The following is a 7,688-nucleotide window of genomic DNA, read 5'->3' on the forward strand; positions in this document are numbered from 1 at the left end:
CTTTACCTGTTGAACCCAGGACTTAGAGCCACACGGTTCCCCTGTTCTCTTTGCCCAGTTCTCATCAGATGGGCCCACTGTGCCCTCTTTCCTGAGGTTTAGCACATCTTTTGTCCCATTTGTTGCAGTTTCATTTTTTATCTTACTGTTTTTTAATCCTCACCTGAAGATATTCCTATTGATTTTAGAGAGAGGGGAGGGAGGGAAGGAGGGAAACACTGATGTGAGAGAGAACATCAATTGATTACCTTCTGTACGGGGCCCCAACCAGGGATCAGACATGCCCCAAACTTGGGATCAAACCCACAACTTAGGTAAGTACCCTGAATGGGAATCCAACCCACAACCTTGTGGTATACAGGACGATGCTCCAACCAACTGAGCCACACCAGCCAGGGCTGTTTGTTGCAGTTTTAAATTAAAGTACTTCTCACCCTGGACAGGTAGCTCACTTTGGTCAGTGTCATCCAGATACGTTGCAGGCTCAAGCCCCAGTTGAGGCACAAGAATCAACCAACAAACACGTGGATGCAGTGAACAACAGATCGATTTCTCTCCTTTTCTCTCACTTACTCCCTTCCCCTCTTCCTCTCTTTAAAATAAGAAAAAATAAAGTATTTCTCAGATCCTATGGTCTGCTTCTCTCTGGGAGAGGTTTGGGATGGGAATGGGCCGCTCTGCCCCTCTGAGCACTGCATCACTGCATCATCCCTCTCTCTGGGGTCGCATCACCACCCTCACCTCCCTCTCAGCAGAAGCAAATCCTTCTCCCAGAGGTCCAGCCTCTTTCCCTCTCCTCATTCAGAGCATCATCCTAGTTCTCCCTGCTCTCCCCTTCTTTTCTGCCATGTGTCGGTCAGCTTCTCCTCCATGGTCATTTCAGCAGCCATTGCAGAACACCACTGACTCATCTTCTCCCTTCCCAGGCCCAGTCCTCTTTCTGGATTCATTACCTCCCGCTGGTACCACTACTTGCAGGACAACTTCAGCCAGAGCCTCCACATCGTCCTCATTTCCTCTTTTGCCCTCGCTTGTCACTTGTCTCACCTTAGTTTCAGTAGAGCTGTAAATACAAGTCAGAGCATAGCGAGATGGGGAACAAAAACGGGGACCTAAATCTGTTCTGCTGACTCTGGGCCAAGTTGGAGAACAGCTCACGGGTAAATAGAAATGGATGGTTAACGGGTCAGGGATTTCATATCATTTCTATCCCTGCCACCACTAGTCTTGGCTCAGGCCCCACCCTGTCACCCCATCAGGGCCCCCATGTTACCCATCACTGCCCCATGAATGTCAGTCATGCTGCCCGCTGCCTCCGTGCCCATGGGCCTGGACCCGCACATCTGTGTGCTGACACCAGCCTATCTCCTTTGCTCACACACAAGCTCCATTTTCCCATCAGACTTCACTTATACAACAGAAGCTCAGCTATAAAATGATGAATTTCAGACAACAGCAACAGCATTGAACCACACACGAGGTGAGAGGGCTTCTGATACCAGGGCCTCATGCAAAGACTGCACACCACATGCAGAAGGACAGCCCTGGTCACATCTAATGGCACCTACCGATGTCCAGAGATTTGATTCATTGGTGTTATATATAGAGAATTTGCTTTTATTTGGGTTATCTATCTTTCTCAATAATACTGCTTGATTTTCATTATCTTGAAAGCTTTGTCAGAGCTGAAAAGTAGATTCTTTTTACATTTTCCCATACAGGAAAAATATCTTCATGAACTTTTAAAAACTTTTAAAAATCGGATTTAAACCAATTTTCAGAAGGGAAATGTGCAGCTTACGGTTAATTAGGGGAACAGGATAGTCTTCCATCTACACTAATAAGAGACAAATATGTAAATTGACCATACCTTCGTAACACCCAACAGCCAATCAGGAGTGAGTATGCAAGTTAATCCAACAAAGATGGCCAGCCTGTGGGCAGCTGCACACACACAGGTGCCTAGTGGCTGCGGGGGGCGGGGGGTGTGTGTGCAGCAATACAGGCTTTCCACACCACCACCACCCCCAGCCACTCTGGGCCTCTGGGCAGCATGGGAAGGTGGAAAGGCAGCTCCAGGCTGGAGCAAAGGCAGAAAGGAGGCTCTGGGCCAGAGTGAAGGTGGTGCCGGCAGCCAGGGGAAGGAAGGCCCATTCTTGCACAAATCTTCGTGCATCAGGCCTCTAGGAAAAAATAAAAGTATGGTTCTTTCAAGATGGCAGCAGAGTAAGTGGAATCTACCATCACCTCCTCCCAGGACCACACTGGAATACAACTAAATTAAAGAATAATCATCCTGGCCCTACCTGGTTTGGCTCAGAGGATAGAGCGTCAGCCTGTGGACTGAAGGGTCCCGGGTTCGATTCCAGTCAAGGGCACGTGCCTGGGTTGCAGGCTTGATCCCCAGTAGAGAGGGTACGCAGGAGGCAGCCTATAAATGAATCTCATCTTTGATGTTTCTTTCTCTCTCTCTCTCCCTTCCTCTGTGAAATCAAATATATATATATATATATATATATATATATATATATATATATTAAAGAATAATTATCATGAACTCTAGCTGAAGAGGAATCTTATAACCAAGGATTTACATAAGAAGCCACATCAAGACTGGTAAGCCCTAGCTGGTTTGGCTCAGTGGATAGAGCATTGGCCTGCTGAGTGAAGGGTCCTGAGTTCAATTGCAGCCAAGGGCACATGCCCGGGTTGCGGGCTCGATCCCCTAGTGTGGAGTGTGCAGGAGGCAGCCGGTCAATGATTCTCATCATTGATGTTTCTCTCTCTCCCTCTCCCTTCCTCTCTGAAATCAATAAAAATGTATTTAAAAAGGAAAAAAAAGACTGGTAAGAAGGATGTAGGGCAAAAAGGGCTGTTACAGCTCCTGCAGGTGACAGCTGAGGTTCCAGAAAGATGTCTCATCTGTGGTGGGGGGGTTCCCCTTGAGAAGCATGGAGCCTAAACCCCAGGACAAGCTCCTCAGACCAGAGCAGCAGAGCCAGGAAGAGGTGCCCATACACAGCTGTCTGTGAAGAGCAGTGGGGTTTATGTCCACCAAGGCAAGTTGGAATCCACTTGAGACATAGGCCCCCTCTTAAAGGGAAATGTACAAAATTTCATTCACAGCTACTCACCCTGGGCTTCTTTGGAGGGAGGGCAGAGCAGACTAGAGTTGCCTTAAATGACGCACTAGATCAGATGGATTTAATTGATATATTCAGAGCATTTCACCTCAAAGAAGCAGAATATACATTCTTTTCAAGTGCACATGGAATATTTTCTAGGATAGACCACATTAGGACACAAAAAAGTCTCAATAAATTTAAGAAGATTGAAATCATACCAAGTGACTTCTCTGACAAGAATGGTATGAAACTAGAAATCAACCATAAGAAAAAGACTGAAAAACACACAAAGTCATGCAGGCTAAATAACATATTACTAAACAATGAATGGGTTAAAAATTAACTCAAGGGAGAAATCTACACTAATAAAAGAGAAAAATGCAAATTGGTGTCACTTCGCTATGCCCACTAGCCAATCGGATGAGTATGCAAATTAACCCAACAAAGATGGCGGTTAATTTGCATACATAGGCCCCAGCAGCCTGGGTCCCGGGAACATCATCGGCACCCAGGTCACTCTGAGGTAGGACCTGTTTGGGCCCTGAGCAGGAAGGGCCTAACCCAGGTGGAGCCGAGGGGTGGAGCTGGCAATCGGAAAAAGCTGGGGGTCCCCTGCCCAGGCCTAAAGCCTCAGCCTCTCTTTAGGCCTGGGCAGGGGCTTAGCTGGTGATGGGAGGGAGCTGGGGGGCCCCTGCCCAGGCCTAAAGCCTAGGCCAGAGGCTTTAGGCCTGGGCAGGGGCAGAGCTGGCAATTGGAGGGAGCTGGGGGCCCCTGCCCAGGCTTAAAGCCTTGGCCAAAGGCTTTAGGCCTGGGTAGAGGCTGATCCAGTGATCAGAGGGAGCTGGGGGTCCCCTGCCCAGGCGAAAGCCTGGGCCAGAGGCTTTGGGCTTGGGCAGGGGTGGAGCCAGCGATTGGTGTGAACTACAGAGGAACACCTTTTCTGACTGCTCATTGGTTAAGCTCCCTGTATGCCACTGGTAATATTCTTAGTAACTTGGGTAATAAGAATCCAAAAAGGTGATCTAGGGTTTTTCTACCACACTCCTATAGAAAAAAATGGTCTACTACTGGAGGGCTAAGAAAGGTCATATCCTGTCGTAGCTGGTTTGGCTCAGTGGATAATGCCTCGGCCTGCCAATGGCAGGGCCTGGGTTCAATTCTGACCAAGGGCATGTACCTAGGTTGCAGGCTCCTCCCTGGCCAGGGCCCAGGTCAGGGCTCATGCAGGTGGCAACCAATCAAAGTGTTCCTCTCACTTTGATGTTTCTCTCTGTCTTTCCCTTTCTCTTCCACATTCTCTAAAAATCAATGGAAACATATCCTCAGGTGAGGATTAAAAAATAATAATAAAGAAATTATTATTATATGAAAGACACATCTTGAAAATGCCTAAAGAAAGTTGTCATTTTTTCATGGTGACGGGACTGGAGTCCATGTTGATGAAAACACCTAGGTGGCTGCGGTGACTGGCAGTGGCTGCAGCAGCGCGGTGATGGGGCTGGTGCCTCCCCCTGATCAGCCCGGTCGCCTCCCACAAAGGGAGGCCAGACTGTGGCTTAGGCCCGCTCCCCAAGGGGAGCAGGGAGCGGGCCTAAGCCATCAGTAGGACATCCCTGAGGCTCCCAGTACATGAGAGGGGGCAGGATGGGCTGAGGGACCCCCCCCTCCAGTGCATGAATTTCGTGCAGCGGGCCGTAGTAAAAGATAACATGAAACAAATGAAAATGAAATAACAACAACCTAAAACCTATGGAACACAGGAAAAGCAGTCCTAAGAAGGAACTTCATAGCATTACAGGCCAACCTCAGGAAATTTAAAAAAAAATCTCAAATACTGGTAAACAATCTACCTTTATACTTAAAGGAACTTGGAAGAAAACAATAAACAAAACCTAAAATGAGTAGAAGAAAGGAAGTAATAAAGATCAGAGCAGAAATAAATGAAGGAGAAAAATAAAAAACAATACAAAAGATCAATGAAACCAAGAGCTAGTTCTCTGAAAAGATAAACAAGATTGACACACCTTTAACCAGCCTCATCAAGAAAAAGATAAAGAGGACCCCAATAAATAAAATCAGAAATCCAGACACCAGGGGGATGAGAGCATGAGTCGGGGATGTTGGAGGGGCAATGGGGTGTTAAGGACACATATGTAATACCTTAATCAATAAAGAAAAAAGAATTAATAAAATAATTGCATAGAAAATAAATAAATAAAATTTAAAAAATTGTATTAAAAAATCAGAAGTGAAAGAGAAGTAGCAACTGACACCAAAGAAATACAAAGGACTGTAAGAAAACATTACAAGCAATTATATACCAACAAACTGGGCAATCTGGATGAAAGGAATAAATTCCCAGAATCATACAATGTTCCAAAACTGACTCAGGAAGAATCAGAGAATCTGAATAGACATATCACAACTAGTGAAAGTAAAGCAGAAAGCAAAACAAACAAACAAAAAAACCCTCTCAATAAATAAAAGTTGAATGGCTTCACAGGTGAATTTTATAAAATATTCAAAGAAGAACTAACACCTATCCTTCTCAAACTATTCCAAAAATTCAAGAGGAGGGAAGACTCCCAAGCTCATTTTAATAAGGCCAGCAGTATCCTATTTCAAAACCAGATAGCCATATTTTTTGGTGTGCAATAGACATTTAGAAGGGGAATTGTTAGGTTGATGAATAAGCTTTTTTAAAAGTATTTGATACATATCACCAAATTGCCTCCCAAAGTTTGCACCAATTTGAACTCTAACCAATTATGTATGAAAGTTACCATTTTCCTATATCCCACCTCACAAAGACTATGTCCAATCTTTTATACAGTGACCAAAATCATACCTCAGTTGCACTTTCCTGTTGATTTTAATGTAATTGAATGATAATGTGTGTGACATATGTCCAGTGGCATCTCGTCGTCTGAGAACTGTCTATTTGGGACAGTCATGGTTTTCATATTGATTGGGAAATGCTCTGTACATGTTCAGAATATCAGATCTTTATCCTAATTGGAAAATACTTTCCCTACTCATTGCTGCATTTTAACTTTGTTCACCGTCCTTTTCCATGCATAAATAAAAAATGTAAATGTATTCAATGTGATCCATTTTTTCATGATGTTCCCTGGATGTTTTCTCTTACAAAAAAGTGATGATAAAATTATAAAACTCTCCACTCACAAGATCCTTTAGTACTTTAACATGCTAATCTGCGGGAAACTAATGTCAGTGATAAAGGACATCGGGATCTAACTTTGTTTTCTCTTCAAAGTTTGAGTCAGGGGTCCCAACACCATTTATCGAATAACCCATATTTCCCCACTGAGTTGAAAAGTCATCTTCACCAAATTATAAATCCCCAGCACCAAATTCTTGCATATTTGTTCTTCCAGCTAATTTAGGTTGGGTGATTCCAGGATGACCTCTGAGGGAGTGATGGGAAGGATACAGTAGGTGATGTGGGGAATGGGGTGAGGAGACAGAGAGAGAGGAAAAGAGAAGAGATCCAAGCAGAAAAAACTGGTTTCTTGAGAATGCTGGTAGCAAGGCTTACAGAACTCTCAGCTGGGTGACATTTTGGAGGATCTGTGGTTCTCCAAGTCTTCACAAACAATCTCAGGTCTCCCCTTGAGAACTGGGAGGGAATTGGTGCTCTTGTATTCACGACAGAGACAGGGTGAGTTGGGAATGCAACTACCACTGCAGTTTCATAACTTTCAGAATACGTTTCCAGTTGGGTTTCCTTGGCATCTCAACCCTTTAGCTACATGCACTAAGGGACCCCATCAGCAAGGTTGCGGGGGAGGCCAGAAGGTTCCTTCCGGGTCTGGAGACCGTCAGAGTGACGGTCTACCCAGGCGTCACCTTTGAAAATGGTTTCACGCAGCCTCTACCCAAATCCCAGAGCTGGCCTTCAGAGCACTTGGTCCCAGGTGCCCACTGGTGACGGTGACAGCTGGTTGTCTGCTTCCCTCTGCTGCCATGTGAATGGAGTCTCTCAGCTTTCCCCACCTGGATGCAATAAGGAACTGCTAATCACACACACCACCGCGCAATTCCTGAGTGTGTTGCTTGGTGGAGCGTGTCACCAAGAAGGGATGGCATTCCCACCTCCTGCTGGTGTAAGCATGACTTGTTGGGTGGAACTAAAGAGGCTCCTGTGACTTCAAAGAGGAAACAAATCTGCAGTTGGAGGCCCTTGTCACTAGGTGGCGGTACATGCATGGGTTGTGACTTCATGGCACACTCCTCAGGCTTGTGAGCCAAGTGGAGGAAGAGATGGTGCCCCTTCAAACTCCTGCCTGGACCGTGGCATCTCCACACACTGCCCAGGCCATAGACTTACCTGAGTCGTGGAAGGTGGTACCGCTTCTGGACTGTTCCCTGGACTACGTGCTCTGGGAACCCTGAGTTGCCTGAGAGAAGATGGGCCACCTGAGGCTGCCATGCCATGAAGAAGCCAAGCTGCATGGAGAGGCCGTGGGGAGGCGCTGTTGTCCACAGAGCCCCAGCCTCCCAGTTGTCCCAGGACCACAGGACACGGGAGGGAGGGAGGGA

This window comes from Myotis nattereri, assembly GCF_964212035.1.
Source record: "Myotis nattereri genome assembly, chromosome: X".
Lineage (NCBI taxonomy): Eukaryota > Metazoa > Chordata > Mammalia > Chiroptera > Vespertilionidae > Myotis > Myotis nattereri.